We start from the raw sequence: 25,526 nt of genomic DNA on the forward strand, positions 1-25,526 counted from the left end.
CATAATCTTTCTTAATAGTACCATTAATACTATAATCATTATTACCAATTACTATAATTACTATTAGTAATTATACTTCTCTTGTAGACACAATAACCCTTAATGTATTTTTGTCATATATATATATATATATATATATATATATATATATATATATATGCACTTTATTTTTTTTCCTTCTTCCTCAAAAGAGCACACTGTTCACAAACGGAAGGAAAACAAGCATCGCACTGCATCCCTGGCGATTTGTATCCTCATCATAATGAAAGGCAGCTATCATTGTTGAGGATTTTCCTTTCATTTTTATAAAATGCAAAATACGCTAGAATATAATGCCGCAGACACAGCTCCGCAAATAAAGATGGAAGCAGCATCAAAATTACAGTTTGGGAGAATGTGACATCTCTGCATGATGGCCTTTCTTGGCGCTTCATCTGCTAATCACCAGAATTCTGTACACACAGAGGGTTAGCAGTATCAATGACTAACACGCAAAGTACTGGTATACAAAAGCCTAAAGAAAGCCAGTGCGGAAGCCCGTGCACCTGGCTCTCAGGCCTATCTTCTCCACTTTTTAGCTTCATTAAAAATGGAGAGAACCTCCTCCGGCTGCTTCCTCACCTGAGGGCTTCTCCACTTTTTAGCTTCATTAAAAATGGAGAGAACCTCCTCCGGCTGCTTCCTCACCTGAGGGCTTCTCCACTTTTTAGCTTCATCAAAAATGGAAAGAACCTCTTCCGGCTGCAACCCCTGTTCACAAGGATGTTGGGATCCACAAAGGGGAGATGGTGCGACTCACTGCCTCACAATCCAGAGCCCTTGGACCCCCAGGAATACTAAGAAGTTATGCCAAGAGCTAAACAAAGCTAAAGAAAAATAAACATGACATAGTTTCCAGAAACATCAATGTTACTCAAAGATTTTGGTGAGGGAAGGTTAAGCAAATGAATCAATAATTTAAAAGTTGTTAACATTAAAACAAGTATAAATTATGGATTAGAATGTAATCGTTGTGTGGATTTTTAAACTAAGGCTCCTGTCCTTGCTTGCCCAGGTCATTTCTGGCAATGCACTTAGACGTGGGGGTGAGTAGCAAGGGGTGGACCCTCTCTCCTTTTTCATTAAAGATGGTCTTGGGAAAAAGAGTGGGGCAGGAACAGACTTTAATATCACAATGGCCCTTCATCTAGAGAATTATCTTCAAAATCAAGAGTCTCAGATTGTTGCCAGATCTAGGTACAAGTAGAATGAAGTCCAGGCACATATAATCCCATCTCCCACCATAGATCTCAGGACAAGCATTACTGAAGTTCCTTTCCTCATGGCCCTTCCCGTCCACTCCCCTGCCTCAGGCACATTCCTGTCAGGCAAGCTTAGGCCACTCAAATGCTCAGCTACATCACTGACATTTCTTTAAACCCATACTAATTGGTAATACGTTCAGTATCTATAAAACTTTTCATTTAAATGGATGTGTGCACTATTACTAAAGAAAAACGAGCTCACCAATTTAGTTTGCCTCTAAAAAAATGTTTACTGTGAAATATACTATAGTTAAAAGTGCGTTAACTGTGGTAGCCAGCCTCCAACATGGCCGTAGTGATACCCGCCTCCCAGTATTCATGCGCTTGTATAGTCCCGCCCCTCACGGAACAGGGCTGGCATGTGGGAACCACTACAATATTGCTGAAATGCCGGCGAGAGACTGCAAAAGTCCAAAGACTCCACCTTCCATCTCTGTTTTGGGAGGGAAGCTGGCTGTTCTGATATGAGGACACGCTCAAGAAGCTCTGCGGAGGTACACGTGGGAAAGAACTGAGGCCTCCTGCCAACAACCAGCAAGGAACTGAGGCCTCCTGGCAACAGCCATGTGAGTGAGCCATCTTGGAAGATCCTTCAGCCTCAGTCAAGCCTTCAGATAGATGGCAGCAGCTTCAGTTGACATCTTGACTGCAACCTCATGAGGGACTGCGAGTCAGAACCACCCAGCTTAGCTGCTCCCAAATTCCTGGCCTACTCATGGAAACTATGTGGGATGACAAATGTGTATTATTGTTTTAAGGTGCTAAGTCTTGAGGTTTGTTATGCAGTGATAACTAACCTAACAACATATATAGGTATAAAGAATAATAAAATAAATCGCACATACCTAATACCCGTCGGTATTTAGATTTTTTTTTTCTTTTTTTGGAAGCCGTGTGTGTGTGTGTGTGTGTGTCTTTCCTGATTACATGTCTCCCAATCATCCTTCACCACCACATCCACCACCAAGATTTACCACTGGCCTGAATTTTAAGTCAATCATTTCTTGGCTCCTCTTTATGGTTTTGCCACATATGTGCTATCAATATGTTGTGATTTGCTGATTCTAAGCCTAATATGAGTGAAGCGATACTGTATGTGCTCTTCTAGACTTGCCTCTTCTCTTAAGATTTTGAGATTCATCCCTGTGACTCATGTGGCTTTAGTTCATTTATTTTGTTACCATGATACAGTTCTCATTGTGTGAACATACCCACAATTTACTGCTCTGTCCTACTGTTGGGGACCCCTCTGGGAATTTTTCAATTTTCTGCTACTTTGAATAATGCTGCCATTTACATTCTACTGCTTGTCCTCTGGTACACACAGACAAGAATTTCTCCAGGGTTATATACCTAGGCAAGGAGAGCTAGGCTACGGATTGCACGTGTTCAACTCCTCTAATGCCAAATTGTTTTCCAAAGTGGTTGTGTACAATTGACTCTTTAGCCTCCTTTCCAGTTTCTCTCCAAATAAGAGGCATGCTTGTTTTGCTAATTACCAGGAAAGCTTTCAACCAACAAAAGGGAAAGCTTTTCCTATTTGCAGCATCACTACTGCAAATAAACAGTACTCCAAAGCAATGACCTAGACAGCTGGAACATATTAGTCACAGGACATCAGTATAGACTTCAGAATAATGATGCAAACCCAGCCAACACCCTATACTGCCTGCGGGTGTAAGTCAAATTTGATTTCTAGACATACAGTAAATTCAGAGACTGTTTTCTTCCTGGTAGATTCACATACTATGGGCCCACCTGACTGGTATCATCTTGAAGGAGAAAAAGAGTAATTCACATGCAACCCAGCCAAATTCAAGATCAAAACAGGAGAATCAAATAATTTCTGTGAAATAATGGAATATATATATGTGTTTTTTTAAACAGGCAGCTGGTTAGGGTTTTAAATATTTTTACCTATAAAACTGTTATTTACTACACCTGATTTTATTTACTGTAATTCTATAAAAAATTCTCAATTATTTTCTCTATGAAAAAACTGTGCTTTATCGGTTTAGTTAATCCAATTTCTTAGATGAAAATAGTAATTTTTGCAATTTAATCTGCATTTCTAGGAAAAATGTGACAGCAAATGTTTTTTATCAGCATCAAATACAAATAATGAGAAATTCTCTCAATTTGAGTAGGAAGGAAAGAAGAAGTGTTATAAATTTAAAAGAGACTCATATGTCATGGGAAGAAACAATGTCAGTAGATGATCAAAATAAGTTCATTTCAACTCAACTTCCTGACAGTTCTCATCTCTTTAAAATCATTTATCCCTACAAGGTAGAAATTGTTATTTATTCCCATCTTGTAGATGGAAGAAACTGAGGTACAGGAAGGAATTCAGTTATGCACAGTCACACAGCTGGTAAGTGGTAGAATAAGGATTTAAACCCAAGCAGTTTACTCCAGAGCCCATATTCTTAATCACTACTCTGGGCAGCTTCTTCAGCCCCCCAAGACAAGTCAGAAGGCCCTGCAATGGTGATGATAGTAGCTACCAGTTAATAAGCATCTACAATGTCCTAAGCACTCTATAGCATTGTTTTTTTTTTCTGGGGTTTTTTTTTTCTGTTTTTTTTTTTCCTTTTTGAGATGGAGTCCCGCTCTATTGCCCAGGCTGGAGTGCAGTGGCACGATCTCGGCTCACTGCCACCTCCACCTCCCGGGTTCAAGCAATTCTCCTGTCTCAGCCTCGTGAGTTGCTGGGACTACAGGTGCATGCCACCATGCCCGGCTAATTTTTTTGCATTTTGAGTAGAGACAGCGTTTCACCATATTAGTCAGGCTGTTCTCAAACACCTGACCTTAGGTAATCCAGCAGCCTCAGTCTCCCAATGTGCTGGGATCACAGGCATGAGCCACTGTGCCCAGACTACTGTGTTATTTCTAATTCTGTCCACATCTCTACCAGGTATGTATTATTCCCATTTTATAGCTGAAGAATCACAGGCTCTGAGAGTTTCAGTAACTTGGCCAAAATCACATAGGCAGTAAAATAAAATGGTGGAGGCACCACTTGAACCTCATGACTTCAAAGTTCATGCAGTTTCCACAGTGGGCCTTTTGGACAAAATAAAACCACCTAATTTCAGGGCTTGTGGTAGGCAAGTGTAACCTTAAGGTCCTGGAAACAGTCCCCGTGAAGGAAACAGATGCATATTGGGGGAAGGTGCGCCAGTGCTCCTAGTGATGGTGGGCAGCAGCTTCCATGCCCCCATCACAATGAGACTGAGGCAGAGTGGGTGCTGATAAGAGGAGAGGACTCAGTCAGAAGATGAGTAGGTTACACTGGGCAGGGCAATTGGCCTCTCAGGCACAACGTTTTCCTCTGTAAAATGGGGATATCTTTTATTTCAAAGGGTTGCTGTGAGGATTAGAGAGACTAACACCTGGCACACAGCAGGCACCAGATATATGCTTGGCAATGGCAAGATTAAGAGAAAACAAGCCCCAGAAATCTAGCAGGAAATAGCAGGGAGGTAATTTTAAACATATTCTCGCTTCCATATATAAAGCCCCACATAATTCAAGATGGATGATTTAATAATTTTTAAAAGATCTTACTTGTATCACGATTTTTTTTTTTCTTTTTTTGAGACAGAGTTTCACTCTTGTTGCCCATGCTGAAGTGCAACGGCGCAATCTCGGCTCACCGCAACCTGCGCCTCCGTTTCAAGTGATTCTCCTGCCTCAGCCTCCCAAATAGCTGGGATTACAGGCATTCACCACCACACCCAGCTAGTTTTTTGTATTTTTAGTAGAGACAGGCTTTCGCCATGTTGGCCAAGCTGGTCTTGAATCCCTGACCTCAGGTGGTCTGCCCACCTCAGCCCCCCAAAGTGCCGGGGTTACAAGCGTGAGCCACTGCACCCAGCCCAATTTCTTTTTTACTAATATTATAGTTTCCACATTCTGGCCTACTATAAGCACAATAATAACCTTCCTAACTAGATCAACCCTTTATGATATCATTTTTTACATAAACATTGGAGCTGGAATGGACTCAAAGTAAAACATTTGGCACACTTAACCTTTATGTTACTGACTAGAAAAGTAGCCAGGGAGGGAGAGAAACCACCTCAGGTCAGTATGAGGTGTTTGAAGAACACAAAAGCAGCTATTGCTAACATTTACTCAGAATACATCATGAGCCAGATCTCCTGCTCAGCATGTTTCCTGCATTCTTCCTTTAAACCCCTCACTCAACAACCCTGAGAGAACATATCATAATACAGACCCCTATTCAACAGAAAAGGAAATTGACTCATAGAAGTTCACTGACTTGCTTAAAGTCAGTGACTGCTAGTCCCACAGGACTAGCAAATGGGTATAACTGGCTCGTTGCACATGGTAGGCACTCAGTATGTTTTGAACACGGGGTCTTTATTTTCTCCACCACAAAAATAAAAACCACTACTAATTTCACAAAGATTTTAAGGATAAAATGAGATTATGTACATAAAGTCCCTGGCTCAGTGCTTTGACCTTGGAATATCCTGTGGTAGATGAGCAACCATGTTGATATAAAAAGGTATAATAACCACCTAGAAGAGGGTTATGATAATGACAATGAGCATAACACGTATCATAATGGGTACAAGATGTATGAAAGTCAAACACATGAAAAGATGTTCAATATCATTAATCATTAGGGAAATGTAAATCAAAACCATCATGAAATACCACTACACACCTATTAGAATGGCTGAACTGCATAAACTGACAATATCAAATGCCAGCAAAAATACAAGTCAACTAGGATTTACATATTCTGCTGCTGGGAATGCAATGGGTGAATACGTATGCAAACCATGGCACATCCATACAACAGAATACTAGTCAGTAATAAAAAAGAACAAACCTTTGATACACACAACGTGGATGGATCTCAAATGCATTATGCTAAGTGAAAGCTAGTCTCAAAAAGTCTGTATAATCCACTTATATAATAGTTTTACAAAGAAAAAATTACAAAGGCAGAGAACAGATCAGTATTGCCAGGAGTTCAGCAGGAAAGAGGATTTAAACCACAAAAAGGCAGTACCAGAGAATTTGAAGGGTGATGAAATTGTTCCATATGCTATTTGTAGTGGTGGTTGCATGAATTAATGTCTGTGTTAAAATTTGCAGAACTGGCCAGGCGTGGTGGCTCACACCTGTAATCCCAGCACTTTGGGAGGCCGAGGCAGGTGGATCACCTGAGGTTGGGAGTTCGGGACCAGCCTGACCAACCTGGAGAAACCCTGTGTCTATTAAAAATACAAAATTAGCCAGGCTTGGTGGTAAATGCCTGTATTCCCACCTACTCAGGAGGCTGAGGCAGGAGAATCACTTGAACTCAGGAGGCAGAGGTTGCGGTGAGCCGAGATAGCGCCATTGCACTCCAGCCTGGGCAACAAGAGCAGAACTAACTCCGTCTCAAAAAAAAAAAAAAAAAAAAAATTCACAGAACTTGCTACAGACTGAATGCTTGTGCCCTGCCTCCACCACCCCGCCCCACAAAATTCATATGTTGAAACCCTAGTCCCCAGTGTGATGGTATTCAGTGGACTCCTTTGGGAAGGTCATAAGCGGGCAGCCCTCATGGTGGAATTAGTGCCCTTATCAGAAGAGACAGGACAGAAGACAGACGACTTCTCTCTCTGAATGTGAGGATACAGTAAGAAGGCATCCATCTGTGGAGCCCGAGGAGGGCCTTCACCAGAACCCAGTCACGCTAGCTGGCACCCTGATCTCGGACTTCAAGTTTGCAGAACTCTGAGAAATAAATGTCTGTTGTTTAAGCTACCCAGGCTATCGTACTCTTGTTACAGCAGCCCAAACTAACTAGCACAGAACTATACACTTCCAAAAAGTGAATTTTACTGAATTTTAAATTTTTAAAATTTAAAAATTACTAAAAAGTAGCATTTAAAAATCATAGAAAGAACTGATAGGTCTTGGTGAATGGCTGGATATCTGACAGTTGTGGAGAAGGGGTGAAACATGAGGGTCACATAACTCTGAAGTTCCTTGCCAAGGGAACAATCATGGGACAGGAGACCATCAGGAGTCAGGGTATCAGAAATAAAAAGAGGCTCTAAGAAGTACTGAGGGTCAAGGACCTTGGTTTCTAGCCTGATTTCACCAAATGAGTGACTCCATGAAATTATGCAAGCCACATCACCTCCCAGAGCCTTAGTTTACCTACCTCTAAAATGAACAATGAAGCGTGTGATCTTGAAGGTCTTTTCTAAGACATTCTAAGGTCAATTTATTTAAAGCTATTGAGTCTAGGAAGACAACAAAACAAATAAGGAGAAATACCCAGACATGAAAAAAAAAATAGTGTATATCTGCACAAATATCACCAAAGAATAAAATAAAGTGAAACCATCAACATGTCTGAATGGTAAAGTGAGGTCATGAAAGTAGCCAATAGCAGAGAAAAGATAGGAGACCCAGAATACCATTCCACTGTACAATGGAAGCCAAGAGAAGAGAGGTTTCACAGGGACTGGGGACAAGAGAGCTGGAATAACTCAAGAATCAAATGTTGAAACAGACAAAAAGAATGAGGACTGATAAAACAACAAAACTACACAGATTTTCATGTGATCAACAGAGTGACTGCCAAAAAACAGTAACAAAAAAAACAGTAACAAAAAACAGTAACAAAAAAGCTCCCATCCAAAACTTGCACGTTGTCTGCATATCTTGGTTGTGTCCTAACTGCCTCTGCCCTTGCATTTTCAGTCTCACTCTGCCTTCTTCATCTTTGCTGCTTAGAATATAGAATTTAATAAAACATGTAGGAACAGTTTCCCTGCAATAGCCCAGTTCAGAGGCTGTAATTTTCAAAATTTAGAAATTCCTGGAAATTAAGAATATGACTGTTAAGTGCCGGGGAGACTTTTTTTTTTTTTTTTACTTGTCCTACTTAAGTTTATTCAAAGACTCCAAAATTCTAGAAGAAACCATTCCACTAACAGAATGGAATGTATACTTAAGAAGTACTGGCCGGGCGCGGTGGCTCAAGCCTGTAATCCCAGCACTTTGGGAGGCCGAGACGGGCGGATCACGAGGTCAGGAGATCAAGACCATCCTGGCTAACACAGTGAAACCCTGTCTCTACTAAAAACTACAAAAAAAAACTAGCCGGGCGAGGTGGCGGGCGCCTGTAGTCCCAGCTACTCGGGAGGCTGAGGCAGGAGAATGGCGGGAACCCGGGAGGCGGAGCTTGCAGTGGGCTGAGATCCGGCCACTGCACTCCAGCCCGGGCGACAGAGCGAGACTCCGTCTCAAAAAAAAAAAAAAAAAAAAAAAAGAAGTACTTAATGTTGCCGGGTGCGGTGGCTCAAGCCTGTAATTCCAGCACTTTGGGAGGCCGAGACGGGCGGATCATGAGGTCAGGAGATCGAGACCATCCTAGCTAACATGGTGAAACTCCGTCTCTACTAAAAAAAAAAAAATACAAAAACTAGCCGGGCGAGGTGGCGGCCGCCTGTAGTCCCAGTTGCTCGGGAGGCTGAGGAAGGAGAATGGCATAAACCCGGGAGGCAGAGCTTGCAGTGAGCTGAGATCCGGCCACTGCACTCCAGCCTGTGTGACAGAGCAAGAGTCCGTCTCAAAAAAAGGAAAAAAAAAAAAAGAAGTACTTAATGTTAACTTAAGAAGTACTAAGAACGCCTGTAATCCCAGCACTGTGGGAGGCCGAGGTGGGCAGATTACAAGGTCAAGAGTTCGAGACCAGCCTGGCCAACATAGTGGAAACCCCATCTCTACTAAAAATACAAAAATTAGCTGGGCATGGTGGCACACGACTGTAATCTCAGCTACTCAAGAGGCTGAGGCAAGAGAATTGCTTGAACCTGGGAGTCAGAGGTTGCAGTGAGCCAAGATTGCGCCACTGCACCCCACCCTGGGTAACAGGCAAGACTCTGTCTCAGAAAAAATAAAAATAAAATAAAGAAAGAAAGAAGTACTAAGATTTTTTTTTTTTTTTTTTTTGAGACGGAGTCTCGCTCTCTCTCCCAGGCTGAAGTGCAGTGGTGCGATCTCCACTTACTGCAAGCTCCGCCTCCCAGGTTCAGGCCATTCTCCTGCCTCAGCCTCCCGTGTGGCTGGGACTACAGGCGCCCGCCACCTCGCCCGGCTAATTTTTGTATTTTTAGTAGAGACGGGGTTTCACCGTGTTAGTCAGGATGGTCTCGATCTTCTGACCTCGTGATCCGCCCATCTCGGCCTCCCAAAGTGCTGGGATTACAGGCGTCAGCCACCGCGCCCGGCCAGTACTAAGATTTTATTATTGTTACTTTGTCTGTCAGGCAAGGAAATAGCTTGAAGTCAATAATTTTCCCAAACTGACCAACTGAAATGTGACAAATCCTTCATCTCTATCCAGAGTGAGCCTCAGGACACTATTTCACGTGCTTCAAGCTATTTCAGCCAAGTGACCCCAAGGAGACATATAACTCTGAGCACTTAACTAGAACCAAAGGATGGGGGAAATTAACAGTTACAAAGAATGCCTGCATGCAAAGTTAACACAGAGTAAACTTTTCAAACACAACTACTTTTGCCAATTTTCCTTTCTGATGATTACATGTAAAAACATCAGTTTCATATAACCTGGTTCTGCTGGCTATGAAAGAGGAGGGAAAAGAGAAGTGGACTTGCTTGGGCTTGAAGTCTGGTTCCACCACTATCAATTCACTAACTTTGAGCAAATATATTTACTCCTTTTTAACTCCTATTCTGCATCTACAAAATGGGGACAATCACATTCTCCATCTAGCACTCAGGCTGTTAGTGACATGCCCAGATGAGATCACGTCTGTGGAAGCACTCAAGGAGAATGCAAATACAAATAGAAGGTGTTATTACTGCTATTCTATATGGGGGAAGGGGGATGAACATATTTGAACACCCAAGCACACCCCAGCTGCCTCTTTCAAGTCAACCATATGCTTCTCTCCCATCAACAGCTGGGCTGTTGAGCAGATGCTGAATTGATGGAGACAGAAAGGTGCTGAGAGAGAATGCTTCTGTTACCCAGCTTCAGTCCTCCTGGTTGGGTGAAGATAGAAAAGTCATTTCTTATCCATTTCTATTCCACTAACCTTTTTGAGAGTCTTCTATGTGTCAGACACCATGCTGGATACTAAGAACACGTTAATCTTTGACAAAACAGGCTGTGTTCTCAAGCACATCTACTCTGGAAACCACTATACATAAATAGCCAAGAACTGAGTCTAGGAAGATGAGGATAAATCAGAAGACAGAAGCAAGGGTGAGACAGCAGAGCAGCAAGGAACCACAAGGGACAGGAAGGCAGATGAGAGGGCATGACAATAAAAACCCATGTCTTCCATGTCTTCAACTAGGACTCTCAGGTCTTCACCCGTGGGCCAAGGAACCACAGACACGTTTTTAAGCAGGGGCTAACATGATCATCCTTGCAGTTTAGAGAGAGGACTGCGACCACAGCTGGGAGGATGAAATGAAGACGGGCAGCAAATGGGCAGCTGTAGCAGAAATCCAGGCACCAAGTTATAGGGGCTCGAGAACGAGTGAATACAGAGGTAAAATGAACTTGCTTGGTGACTGGAAGGATGCAGGGGTAAGAGGAATTGTAGATGACTCCTTGGTTCTGTCTTGATGACTAAGAGGATGTTGGACTTTTTCACAAGATACAGGAAGAAGTACAGATTTGGCAGGCAAGACAATTTCGCATTGTACTTTTGTCACTTGGTAAATGACCTCATATAAAGGAAGCCACTTTGTACATTTGTGACCAACCAAAAAGTCTTAATTTTCTCATCATTTAGCTGCCTGTTTGAAATTTCCGTAGACAAGAGGACCACTTAAGACAGAATGGAATGGCTAGGCAAGAACCCACTTCCAAGCTCTTAACCTCTTGTAGCCAAAGTGAGAACATACCTGACATCAGAACTGAAGCTCAGAGAGGTTAAGTGGCTTACCTAGGCCTTGCAGACAATGAAAGAGGAACTAGATTTTAATCCAAGATAGTCTACTTCCACAGCCTCAGCTCTTCTTCTAGTATGCTATTCTACTCCATTAAGTAAGGGCCTAACCCTACTCATCATATGTAGTACAGGTTGGTTACCCTCTTTCCAGAACGCTTGGAACCAGAAGTATTTTGGATTTCGGGATTTTTTGTGATATTGGAATATTTGCATATACATAATGAGATATTTTGGGAATGGGACACAAGTCTACACATTAAATTCATTTATGTCTCCTATCCACCTTCTACACATAGCCTGAAGGTAATTTTATATGCAATATTTTTAATAATATTGTGCATGCAACAAAGTTTTGACTGTTTTGACTGCAATCTATCACATGAGGTCAGGTGTGAAATTTTCCACTTGTAGAGTCATGTTAGTGATCAAAAAGTTTTGGATTTTGGAGCATTTCAGATTTGGGATTTTCAGATTTGGGATACTCAACCAATACCTGTTCTCTGGCCACTTTATTCTTCTCCTGATACTCGCCTCTGATAACAGAGTTCAGGCAACTCTGAATCACCTCGTTTTAATCTCTCCAAACACTGTTCCCACTGCTGAGCTGTCAATCAATGATCCTGTCAGCCTGGAAAGCCCTGCCCCATCTCTGTTTCTTCAAGTTCGTTCCAATGACTATTTCCAATAACCAGCCACTCTGTGGCTCTCCAAATGCAGGGAGAATGTTCTGCTTCCCATGGGAACTACTTCTGAATTCACTGTCCTACCTTATATCATAGCATTTGAAGTTCCTTCAGGGTAGTCCTTATTTAACTCAGTCCTTACTTAACTAACACTTGTGTCACTGGCTGAACCAAGCATGATACTTCTCCCTGCTCAATATCTTCCTGTGTGTTACATCAGGGGAAGAAGGGAGGAGAAGGCTACTGGAGAAGATGCACACTGTTTATTTGGAGACTGCCGACTAAACACTCATCAGGCACTCTCCTAGGCACGAGAGGGCAGTGACTGAGGTCCCTGAACTTACACTGAAAATGTGATGTTTATTTTTTAAAGAAATAAATACGTACACATGCATAAAGCAGACACATCAAAATGTTAACATGTGATAAAACTGAAGCTGGATATATATGCATTTATTGTTCTGTAGGTTCCAGAACATTTAAAATATTTTAACAATAAAAACATTTGTAATGAGAAGAAAATAAACATAAAGCCTCTACTCTCTACGGAAACAATTGCTTTGTCAGACTAACTTATTTCCAAAGTGTCTGGATAGAGAAAATTTTACAGTGATCTATTTTGTTTTTAACATCATGCTCCACAGCAGACAAAACAATCAGGAGAAAAGATGAAAATGAACAAGTTTAGACGATGGGATTCAATTGAGCAACACAATGAGGTTCTCAGCCAGTCTAGGCTGTCCTCATTTCCAACTCCTTATCCTCTGCAATGGTAAATGATAAAATAAAATACCAGAAAAACATAACCACCTTCTAAAACCTTTTTGCCTCTGAAGAGGAAGCCCTAATAATAACCACTACCATTTTATTCTACATCTACAGTCTGCTGGGGTCTTACAAACATGATCCCTTAACAAACCTGTAGGATGAGCATTTTACAGATGAGGAAGTTAAGATTCAAACAACTTAAGTAATTTCCTCAACATCCACTGATTGCATTGCTGGTGACAGTCTGGAGCCCAGGCTGCTCACCACCAGGGCTGAACCATGGGTAACAGAGCTAGTTTCCAAATCTCTCTCTGCTAAGAGTCAAACACCTTGGTTTTGCTTTCATTTAACCATGATGCACACCTCTCACTACCTGATACTCCTTCTCTTACTTCTCATAAACTTCTAGGCTCCCACAAAGGAGTGGATCTTACAGGGCAAGAAGTCTCTAGTAGGAAGTTCAGTAAATTTAAAAAACACACACACAAAATCCAAGAAATCAGTCTAGAGATACAGTATCAAAAACAGTACCTCCAAATGGTAACTCAAGGCAACAAAAAAATTGAGGGGTTAAAAAAAAAACTAAATTGCACAACACACTGCAGTCATCAAAGAAACACTGCATGATTGTTTTAAATTGAACAGCCTTAACCTGTGAAGGGACTTTAAAGTTGTAGTCAGCAACAAACCTGTCAAAAGAAAAAGAATTGGTAAAATCACTTTCTAATGTTATTTATCTTTAAACACTTGTGACTGTGAAGAGTGTACAAAATTTATCTTCTACATGTAGACAGAGGGGCAGGACAAGCTACAGCATATGTGAACAGGTTAAGATTTTATTATTTACTAAATTTTCAAAAATGTAGAATAACATTAAACTTGAAATATATGCCATTGTTTATTCTAGTAGGAGTTACATTAACTATACTGGAAACAAAATATAGATCAGAAAATGAAAAAAGTCAGATTTAATCTAAACATCAACATTTCTGACCCCTAGAGTTTATTCCTAAAATAGGCGTCTCAGTGCAAAAACGGCACTATACAATTTCCTTTTCTATCACTTCCTGCCACACAGTCTACGCTCTGACCACACCTCCCAGACAGTAAGGAAATTGCTGAGTCAAAACCACATAATCAGGGCCCTCCAACAGCTGGACCCTCATAAACCTGACACCCCACCCAAAAGAAAGCAAACTGGTCCCCCACGTGAGCCTGCATGTAACAGGCTGCTCACCACCAGGGCTGAACTGTGGGTGACGTTTACACGTGCAACCCAAGCAGAGGTTCCAGGGACAGTGTCTAAAGAGGAACTATTAGGAAGATAAGAGAACCAGAACTGTAGAGAGCCACCAAAAATGCATAACATATAACAGACTCCAACAGCAAACAGGCAATTATTTGCCTAGATGTCTGATACAGCGCCAGGTTAGCTCACTACACTTGAAATTTTAATGGCACAAAAGAACCGCAATTATCTTTTTTCCCAGAGACACATTTCTTTGATTATATCTTGCATGCTGAAACAAAAAATTTATTCAAATAGTTTCACGGTTATTCTTTGGAATGGAGTATTTGACTGATTGCCAAATGTATAAATTACATGACTAAGTATTAAACATGTATGTTTACTTTGTTCCAGAGGTCACCTATTTAAATCAAGGACTTAAAAAGTCCTTGATTTATCAACTCCACAAAAAGGAAGAAAGATTATTTATCCCTACAAATCCACACATACACTCATCAGTAAAAAGACCAATACAGACTCCAAAAAATGACTAAAAAGATCATACAAGAAATACAAATATAACGCAGTACACAATGCTGTCAGTAAACTCACAGACAAGCCTCCATCTTCAGATAGATCATGTGCCTTTAGAAAATGTGAGCAACGTAAACAAACAGATTTGACTGGCATTGTTAAAACCACCAGTTAATCACATCTGATTTTTATCAGGCCTATAAAGGTACAAAACATTTCACTTCTGTTACTACAAAGCTGGAAGCTAATTTCAATTTCCTACATCTCCACAAAAAAAAGCACCTACAGACATGTCGCTGCAAGATGCCCAGGCACCACAAAACCCCTGGGCCACTGCATGGAGTCAGGGAGGAGCGTGCTGCTCTATATTCTCCATTGGGCCTCCCCTACCACCCAGATTTGGAAAAAAATACAAATTAAAATCAAGGGAGCTTGCTGTGCAAACACAGCCTGTAGCTCAGAATCTCAGCCCCGCTTCCAAACAGAATGTCATCCATAAACAGAAATTCCAGAGCTGCCACAGCGAGACAGGCTCACAGAGAAGCATACCACTGAAATAAATCATATCTGCATATCCAGTGAGCATTTAACCAGCTCAGACCAAACTAAGGAACCAAACACTACTGCCAGATTTTCCCTCCTAAGGTACTGACAAGTAAGAGCTATCAGAGCAAAAGATATGAAAACACCAGGCTGTTTTCCAACAACCCTGACAGGCCTTGCTCAAGGTTGCTGCCAAGTTTGCTGGTGAGACTGCTCTGAAGTATTGTGAAACCACACTCTTGACCTCAGGCAGTACTAATGCCTTCAACTAAACACTGTTCAAAGTGGTGGGTGTGTTTATAACCGTAAAGGCAGCATTTCCTTGACCACACTGTGATAAGGTACCCTCTAATAAAACTGATCACAAGAAGGCACATATTTTTATTTTCCTTTTTATTTATACAAATTTATGGTGTACATGTGCAATTTTGTTACATGCATAGATTGCATAGTGGCCAGGTCAGGGCTTTTAGGGTATCCATCACTCAAATAATATACATCATACTCATTAACCAATTTCTCCTCATCCTCCCCCCTTCAACCCCCTCACCCTTCTGAGTCTCCATTATCTATTGTTCCACTCTCTACATTCATGACAAGGAACATATTTTAAGAGGCACCTTATTTTCTGTTTTTAAAAAAGAGTCTCTTGAAAGATGTTTGACTTGAACAAATATTTGTACACCTGTGTTCACAGCAGCATTAGCCACAACAGCAAAAGACAGAAGTAACCCAAGTGTCCACTGACAGATGAATGGATAAACAAAATGTGGTATATCCACACCATGGAATATTAAAAAGGAAGGAAATTCTGACACATGCTACAATATGTGTGAACTCTGAAAACATTATGCTAAGTAAATCAAGCCAAATGCTAAATAGTTCCACTTATATGAGGTACATAGTCAAATTCGCATATATAGAAAGTAGAACAGTGGTTTTCCAGGGGCTAGGGGTAAGAAAGAATGGGAATGATTGTTTTGTGGGTACAGAGTTTCAGCTTGGGATGAGGAAGTCATTCTGGAAATGGATGGTGGAGATGGCTGCACAACAATTTGAAGGTACTTAATGCCACTGAACTGTATACTCAAAAATTGTTAAAATGATACATTTTGTGTATGTATATTTTACTATAATCAAAAAAGATGTTTGTACTTGTTTAAAGTATAGATTTGGAATAGTAGAAATATTTTAAAACTATACAAATACAACATATATTTCTATGTATATTTAAGAATCTAACAAAGTTGTCTTAAGCTTCCACATTTGGCGAAAACCTGACCTTCAATCTCAGTCTGGAAAGCTAAAGAGCAGGAAGCATTCTTCAAATGTCACTTCTGGCATCCTTGAACTGCTGTATGATCAATGATTGCATCACCGTGTAAGTAAACATCATCACAACAGCATGACATCAGTGATATAAACAAGGCATATTATTTGAATATTTGCTGTTAGTGTCCAAAGATTCATTTTCAAATGTTGGTGAACATTCGAGATATATCCTAGAATCTCCTCCATCCATCAGCAAACTATATGACACTCAAGATTTTGTCATGTACTTACCAAAGATGTTCAAAGATGGAATGACTGGTTATTATATAACAAAGCTCAGCTCTAGCATTGTGCTGTTTGTTTGTTTGTTTGTTTTTTGACAGGGTCTCACTCCATCACCCAGGCTGAAGTGCAGTGCCATAATCACAGCTCGCTGCAGTCTCAACTTCTTGGGCTTAGGCGATCCTCCCACCTCAGCCTCCCAAGTAGCTGGGACTATAGATGCACACCACCACACTCAGTTAATTTTTTTTTTTTTTTTTTTTTTTTTTTTGTAGAGATGGGGTTCCACTATCTTGTCAAGGCTGGGCTCAAACTCCTGGGCTCAAACGATCCATCCACCTCAGCCTCCCAAAGTGCTAGGATTACATGTGTGAGCCACTGCACCTGGCCTAGCATTGTACTTTGTGGATAACAGCATTGACATGGCAGGTCTAATAACAATATCAAAGAGCATGCATACTAACAGCCAATGGTTGCTTGCAGGGAAAGCAGTCATTTGTTGAAAACTGAGGGTGCCTTGAGAGGGCGAACATTTGTCACATATTACCTCTGCAAAGATTCTTCTGTCATTCTTCTCCAGGGAAGACAATGAAATTAGTGTGCAGGCAGTGAAAGCTAAGATGCAGATGGAGATTCCAAAACAGCTCTGTTATCTTGAAAGTCAATTTCATTGCTCCACAGCCACACTTTTAGAGCCAAAGCTTAAGGATGCATTTTTCTCTCAACTGGTTGTGTGAAGCAGCAAGTGAGTACAAAAATATCAGGGAAAATTTTGTAGAAGGACAACAATTTCACTTCTGCTTCTGAGATTATCCAGATATATTCTCCTTCAAACAGTGCACAAAGCTGGGGTGAGGGGAAGTACTAAAATGAAACCACATCATCATTGCCGAGAAAATCTTCAGGTCCAGGAGTCAGAGAGAAGACAAGTCAGTTATATGACAAAAGATTAATAAGTTGGAAACAAACTACCACTCATATTGTATTATATGGACAAAGCCAGCAAAAATAATAATACAAAAACAAACTAAACAAATAAATAAAGTCCTTGCTCCTCCCTCCTCCAACTCAGATCCAAGTCAACATCCACCCAGTATTGCAAACGTTCACTGAACTGATCGTATATGCTAAAAAATTAAGTCCCTGTACCACAATGCCAAATTCTGACTATGATAATCTTAATAACAAAATTGTAATAATGTTTATAAAATGTCAAACTTGTATTTGTATCCCAGAAGTTCATTCTAGGACAGCGAGATTTAGCTTTGGCAATACTATTCCTTTCAGCATTCCATCTTTCAGCATTTGGTCAAAATGTTCGTTTGGTACACATCTAATATTTATAGAAAATAAACCAGAGGGATATACACCAAAATGATAACAGCGGTTATCTATGGGTAATAGGGTTATTAATATTATTTTAACTTATACATTTTCTAAATAAAGGAGGAAGAGCAAGAGGGGAAAGAGAAGGAAAAGGGTAAGAGGAGGAAAGGAGGAGGAGAAATAAGAAAAAGAAAAGTTGTCCTTGAAAGAAAACCCACCCTGGCTAAAAGGCTAGTGCAGAGCAGCCTTGAGCATCAGCACAGGCTGTAGACCACGAGATTCCAGGGAACGTCACTCAGTGCCCACTCCTCAAACACTGTGCTGAAGCCACCACACCCTTACACCTCACAGCCTCCCACAGTGCTGGGAGAGAAAGGAGGGTTTCAAGGAAGATAGTATAACTATAGAAATTTCAACAGTACGACATCTTAATTACTTACTTTAAGCTTTTTTAAAAATCAGTAACTTCAAGTCAAAGATGTAGCCTAATAACAAGTACCTGATATGACTATACAGGTGGCAAAATGGCCTGTGAAGGAGACATTCTTCTTGAAGTCTTCCTATGAATACAGTCACCCCTCAGTAACACAGGAGATTGGTTCCAGGACCCCCAGGGACATCAAATTATGTGGATGCTCAAGTCCATCATATAAGATAGCATGATATTTGCATATAACCTACACAAATCCTCCTGTATCCTTTAAGTCACCTCTAGATCAAGTATAATACATAATACAATGTAAATGCTGGGTAAATCGTTGTTATAATTTTTTTGGTTTTTGTTTGTTTGTTTGTTTGTTTGTTGACAGACTCTCACTCTGTTGCCCAGGCTGGAGTACAGTGGCACAACCTCCACTCACTGAAGCCTCAACCTCCTAGGCTCAAGCGATCCTCCCACCTTAGCCTCCCTGGTAGCTGAGACTATAGGTGTATACCACCACATCTAATTTTTGTAGAGACAGGATTTTGCCACATTGTCTAGGCTGGTCTCAAGCTCTCGGACTCAAGTGATCCACCCGCCTCAGCCTCCCAAAGTGCTGGGATTACAGGCATGAGCTACTATGCCTGGGGTATTTTTTTATTGTATTGTTATTTTTTGGTTTTTTCCTCAAATATTTTCAATCTATGTGATTGAATCTGTGGTTGCAGAACCCAAGGATTATTTACAGAATTTTTTAATGACAGAGTCAGTATGACCTGACTCTTGCCTTGGTAGACTAAGACCTGTTGAGGACATATCTGCCTAATTCATCACTGTGTCACCAGTACTCCGCAGGGTACCTGTCTCATAGTAGGGCCCCAACCAGTACCTTCTCAATAGTTTATTTTTTTCCAAAAGCATTACTTATCTTTTTGCACATAACAATGCTTTCCGAACAACTTTATGATTATTCTCCCAGATATTATTTTTAAGAGTTACCTAGTATTCCATTGTGTGGATATACATAATTTGTTTAACCAGTCTCCTATATTTTAATACTATGTTTCCAACTTTTCACTATGATAAAGAGCTCTGGGATGAATAATGACCTTGATTATTTCTTAAAATAAGCCCCTAAAAGGAGAATTGCTGGGTCAAAGAGTGTGTGAGTATCTACGCTCTCACTCTCCAAAGCTAGCCTCTAGACCCTTATCTTGAAGGCAGTAGTCATGAGCTTTACTATTTAGGTAAGCTACTATGGACTTCTCAAGCAGAGCAATCTCCTAAAACAGGTGCCTTTGGCATCAGCAGCCAAAGCTCCAGACCTATTTTCAGGACCCATCAGACACAGAAATCTGAGAAGCAGCACCTGCTCCAAGGGGCCTCTGTGCTCCTCCCAATGGCTCAACCTTCTCTTCTCACTCAGTGGAAGACAGAAACAAATTGTAGCATCACACGCACCTCCCCGCCTTTGCTTCCACTAAGTCAAATGGTCTTCCAATGATGCCAGCGGTATCATTTTGTTTCCTGTCCCAGTCATAAGACACAGAAATGTCAAGCCACACAGAACTACAACAAGGCTGTCAGTGTGTGTCTGCCTCACCCCCTTTTACCTAGTCATTTCTCATTAGTTCCTCTAAAAAGAGAAAGATGGAAACACAAAGGAACTCTCCATGGCATAATTTTCACTTTTTATCCACTTTCATAAAAAACGGGTCTTTGAAACACCTTCCTGGAGAATTTAATGAGAGTCTTAGATGCACTGTCCCCTAAAATACACTTAAATACATGGTGGTTTCAGGAAACCCATCCGGAGACCCCCAGTAAGAACCTGTGGAACACGAATAGGGCCTTTCTAAAATGAATGAGCAAAATGAGGCTTGAGAAACTCCGGAGAGCGTTCTGACGATCCTGCCTGTTTCTAAAATCAAAGGAAGAGGGAAAGCCAGCTATGCTGAGGGCCCTATGGAAACCTGGAACACTGCCCAGCCAACTGCTTGGAACTCTGTAGAGCCTTTCAAAGTCACTCAGGTGTCACTACATGGACCACAGCAGTAAAGCCAATGTTAAATTACCAACCTTGTGAACAGGTGGCAGAGACATTCCGAGGCACAGGGGAGGTTTTGCCTCCCGACCACCTAACATGCTACATATTTGCTTATTTGATTATTGTCGGTCTGACCCTTACCAAGAAAACTCCACACGGGCTGAGACTTTGCTTTGTTCGCACCTACATCCTGGCCTCGTCCAAAGTCGAAGCTGCCAGTCTCCATGATTCTGAAGGCTCAGGCTAGAGATGCAGGCCGTCTACAAAGGCTTCCACAAAAAGCAATGGCATACAGGGGACATTCTGTGTACTTGGGTCTGGGGGTGTGTAGAGTGAACTAATAGCCAGGGAAACAATAGGGACAGGCTCTGGGATAAGATCAGGTAGAAACACAGAGGAAGGCACTATGCAGTCCACGTGGTGAAAATCTCGACAACACATGGTCAGAAAACTGGGTACAGATAGTGCCTGTGCAATAGCCCATCTCACTTATGGTCCATCTAGTCAAATGAATGGTCAACACGCCACCCAGGAGAGGAAAGGGAATCAACATATACTCTCTCTTAGAGGAAATCTCAGGGTCACCCTCTGCTGCCACATCCCAAGGCCACCTCAACAACTGCAGAATGCAACCCTGTACTACTGTAGACACATGCCAAGGGTCTTCACACCATGACACTTGTGACATAGTGGTTATTATTTCCATTTCACATGAGGAAGCCACTGCCCCAAAAGGATTTAAACCCAAGCCCACTGCTCTTTGTCACTCCTCAGTTGGCTTTCAAAATCAGAGCCCCTGGGACCTTGCCTCCCCAGTTTCTGTTATCCAGAAGACCCTGGGTATCCTGCCATCTTACAAATGGCTCAGAAAGTGCTTTACTACCTCACCAGTGTGCCTGGACAGCCAGCAGCATCTTTCCTCACTGCCCTCACCTGCTCTGCCTCTGTCTCAGATGACGAGGACAGTCTGGCTTGGGCTGAAGGCCGTGGGTCCTCTATACAGACTGTTTCTTTCACAATCCTCTTCTGGTCCCATGGCCTTTTCTCCAGCATCCCAAATATCTCTGCTCTCCAGTCATCCTCCACCTGCTTGTGCACCTTCATCCCTGCCACTGCCCCCTGCCTTTCCTCCACCCTTCCCTCTCCCCTCCTGGTTTCTTCAGGAGTAAAACATTCCTCTTCTCTGTTGGTCTCAGACACACTGGCACCCCCATCGCCTTCTCCAACTCCTGCCTAAACTATCATCCTGTGTGTGTTCGGGGGAAAGAAGCTGTGGGCAAAGCCTGCCTTCCCACTCTATCTCCCTCTCCGTCCTGGTTTCTCCTGCCTTTGCTGCTTTCACCCACCTCCTGCCAGTGGGGTGAGTATCACTTCAGCTAGCCCTCCCCACCACTTCCTTAGGGGATAGTTTTCTTGAGGTTTGTTCTCTACCACCCTGAACCAGGGCTTTTTTCTTCAATCCCTCCATCTCCATCTGTGACTGTTGGGAACTCCCTTCCAAATTTAAGCATTTCCACCTGCCAAGCTTAGCTGAGGATCCTCCACCCCTTAACCTGAGATTTTTTATAACATCTCCTGTCTTCATGGATTCACATAGTACACCTGCATGAAACTTTTAAAAGACTGAACATCCACATTTTGCTCCCTTAATGGAGACCGCCTGCCAGAAGGAATATCCATTACAACCTGGGAAATGCAAACAGCTTATTGCTATTTCTATAAAGTGGTCTGGACACGAAATTAAATAGGACTGGGGAAGGTGGTGCTGAAATCAGCTTCTTTTGTTAATGGATAATAAGCAGCTGGAGAAAAGGAGGAGCGGAGGGGAGAGAAAAGAAGAAACTGGAACCACTGAAAACACAAATGAAGGGGAATTTCACACTTAGCCAAAAATTCAAGGAAAATAAAATAAGACTTTGTTTTTAATAGAGTCTTTCTTTTAAAAGCTGATTTATCTTAAAGATAGAAAGTCATTAATCTTCTTCAGGTTTTACGTTCCTAGCAGGTAGCTAACATTTAGCCACTGTGTTGTTATTGTTCTGAGACAGAACCTCGCTCTGCCGCCCAGGCTGGAGTGCAGTGGCTTGATCGCGGCTCACTGCAGCCCCTGCCTCCCGGGTTCAAGCAATTCTCCTGCCTCAGTCTCCTGAGTAGCTAGGATTACAGGCGTGTACCACCATGCCAGGCTAATTTTTGTATTTTTAGTAGAGATGGGGTTTCACCATGTTGGCCAGGCTGGTCTCAAATTCCTGACCTCATAGCCACGTTTTTGAAAAAAAAAAAAAAAAAAAAAAGTAAACTGTCAAGTACTCTTGTAACTCCCCAAGTAGTTTTGAAGTGCAGTCCCAGCCCTGATTCTCCCTTTGGGGGCCGACCACTTATAGCACACATCCTCCTAGCCTTGTCTCTGCTGTCAGGATTATGTCACTAAAAATGCAAACCTCATGTGGCTTTCAACCCTAAAACAAAAGAAAATAAAAACCAAACAAAGCCACTTCTGGCTCCATCTACACTGCCTTACGGTATGGATTCCCTTCTTGCACTCTGCTGTCACAGGGAACCTGGGCAGGTGACCGCTGTCTAGTCATCCCACCCCTGACCCAGGGAAGCTAGGTGTGCAGCTTTGATACTGTACTCACTACTTGGTGATGACATCATCTGTGGACATGTCTGTCTCGCCACTAATCCCTCAAAGACCCAGACCCCATCGCACTCATCTGTGTATCTCAAGGCTCATCAGGGAACTGGCCCATAGGGGACTCTCAACACATATTTACTGCCACTGTCAGCCCTCTGTTATAAAAAGACCAGACTGGAGAGTGTCTCCACACCTGAACAGCCCTCTCTAGCCTCTTCAGTCAGCCCCTGGCAATCCCCCGACCCTCTCTACCACATTCCCTCACCAAGCAAACAAGCTGTTACAGGCTCACAGGGTCATGGAAGAGTCCTGATAACTAGCACAGAGAAAAATCTAAACCAGTGTTTCTTCCCAAATACAACTTACTTGTACTGTTCACCTCTGAGTTCTTTCTAAATCCTGAGTTCCTACAAAATATTTAAATTCTAAAAGGTTTTTGTCCCAAGGTTTTATATATGTAACATTTTTCAAATAGGAAAAAATATAGCCTGGATTGCAAGACAGAAAACTTCAGCTATAACAATAACTATTCATACTTCTTAAGAGCTTAGTGTGTGTAGGTGCTGTACTAAGCTTGGTACACATTGTAGCTATGTGACCTCCGCAGCAGCTGGAGTAGAGCTCCACAAAGCTCTTTTTTTCCTATAAACATGGTTTTCTACTATAATTAAACTAGTCAAATAAGATTATCTTCTGCCTCTCCACTGTCAAGCTATGTATCTCAATACACTTTTAATTTGTCTGTGCCTAAATTCCCCCATGGGGATAAGTAGTGAATAGGAAGTCCTTTTTTTTTTTTTTTTTTTTTTTTGCCAATAGGAGGGGGAATGAAAGATAACAAAATAAAAATAAATGGGGCCATCTTTCTAAGATGGGATGCACTGATGGCACTCCAAGCTTCTAATAAGTGTTGACTTATATTTCCAAGTTTTCTCTCCACCTTGGGATCATCTCTCCTGAGCCACGTCAGAAACACTGGCGAGCAGGAAAAGCAAGTTTCTGCTCTGGACTGGCTCAGCCACCCCTCTGCTGTCCTAGACAAACAGGACCACATGAGTTCAGTTTTTAGTTCATGAGGCGGAAAGCACTTCCAATGTCTAAATCTGAAATCATCCCACCTGACTGTAACTAGAAGTAGGAGCAGCTGGCTCCTCGCTGACGTGGGCACTGCTGATGGCAGTGGTTTTCAAAGAGTGGTCCCCAGACCAGCAGCATCACAGCATCCAGGAACACATTAGACATGTCAACTGCCCACTGCCACCTGCCCCAAGCTCTTTGCCTCACAAACTCTGGCAGAGATGGGGCCCAGCCCTGGGCGTTGTAAGCAGCCTTCAAGTGATTCTGATACACGCTGAAATCTGAGAGCCACTGGCTTCGCCTGATAAATATCTGAGGTCATGGGAATGCCCTGCTGGGCTAACCTGTGTATTACAATGCTTTACGTAAAGGTACTGGCTCTCCATCAACAGTACCTACTTCTGTTATTTCTGCCACCTGGGAAAGGCCCCAAACACTAAACTCCAGGGCGTTCTTTTTCCTACTTTCTTGGGCAAATTACTTCTGCCCCACTCTCTTCGTCTTCAAAAAAGGGATAATGACAATATCCATTTCATTGGGTCAAGGACTTAGAAAGTGTCTGGCATGCAGTGAGCCATCAACACGTGTGAATCCCTGTAATTCCGACATCTCTGCCAAAAGGTCTAATCAGAACTAGGAATACAGCAAAATAAAATCTGCTTCCTGAATGCTTACCACCTGACTTTTTCTCCCCACTCAATTCCAGAGCCCTGAGTGAGGACATCCAGGAATGACAGAGAATGCACCTGGCTCCACTGTCCTTTCAGCATTTACTTGCTCAGTCTGCAACCTGAGCGCCCTGAATGCCTGCCCACACGTGGAAAAAGCCCATTCTATAAATCCGTACAGCCTCCAACCAGGTCTTTCTGGAAAAAGCCATCCAATTCTGGGGCATAAAGCCTCACACGCCTCAAGAGAGGTACAGGGGGAATGTAACGAATATTAACAAAAGTTGTCATAATAACAGCTAACATTTACATTGTGGTTACCATGCCAGGCACTCAGTACCTTATAAATGTTAACTTAATATAGTCCCCACAACAACCCTGTAAGATGGCTGCTGTTATGACACCTACCAGAGAGCTGGGGAAACTGAGGCACAGAAGGTTTGCATAATCTGCCTAAGGTCCTACAGCTTCTACATGATGAGGCTGAGATCCAAACCCAGGCTCCAGGGTCAGTGCTCTTCACGACTATACTGTAAGAGCTATTGCTTATCTAGGCATCTTCTAACTATTTATCACTAATCCCACAGCACTGATTTTGAGATACTTATGTTTGGGCACAATATCCACTGTCATGAGAGTCAATACTGGGCCCTCAAGGCCTCCAACAGAAATGATAATTCTACTTGGTTTCTCCAGCCCCTTCTCCCCGCTCCCCAAACTAGTTCCACCCAAGCCACATCAAAACTTCACAGAGCAGG

The 25,526-nt window shown here is 42.1% G+C and overlaps 1 protein-coding gene across 48 annotated transcripts in view; it reads right to left on the minus strand.

Moving 5' to 3' along the window:
* Window positions 1–25,526, minus strand: part of SGMS1 (sphingomyelin synthase 1) — a 314,409-nt gene that overhangs the window by 278,965 nt on the left and 9,918 nt on the right.

Source organism: Macaca mulatta, chromosome 9, assembly GCF_049350105.2.
Source record: "Macaca mulatta isolate MMU2019108-1 chromosome 9, T2T-MMU8v2.0, whole genome shotgun sequence".
In the NCBI taxonomy this organism is placed as follows: domain Eukaryota; kingdom Metazoa; phylum Chordata; class Mammalia; order Primates; family Cercopithecidae; genus Macaca; species Macaca mulatta.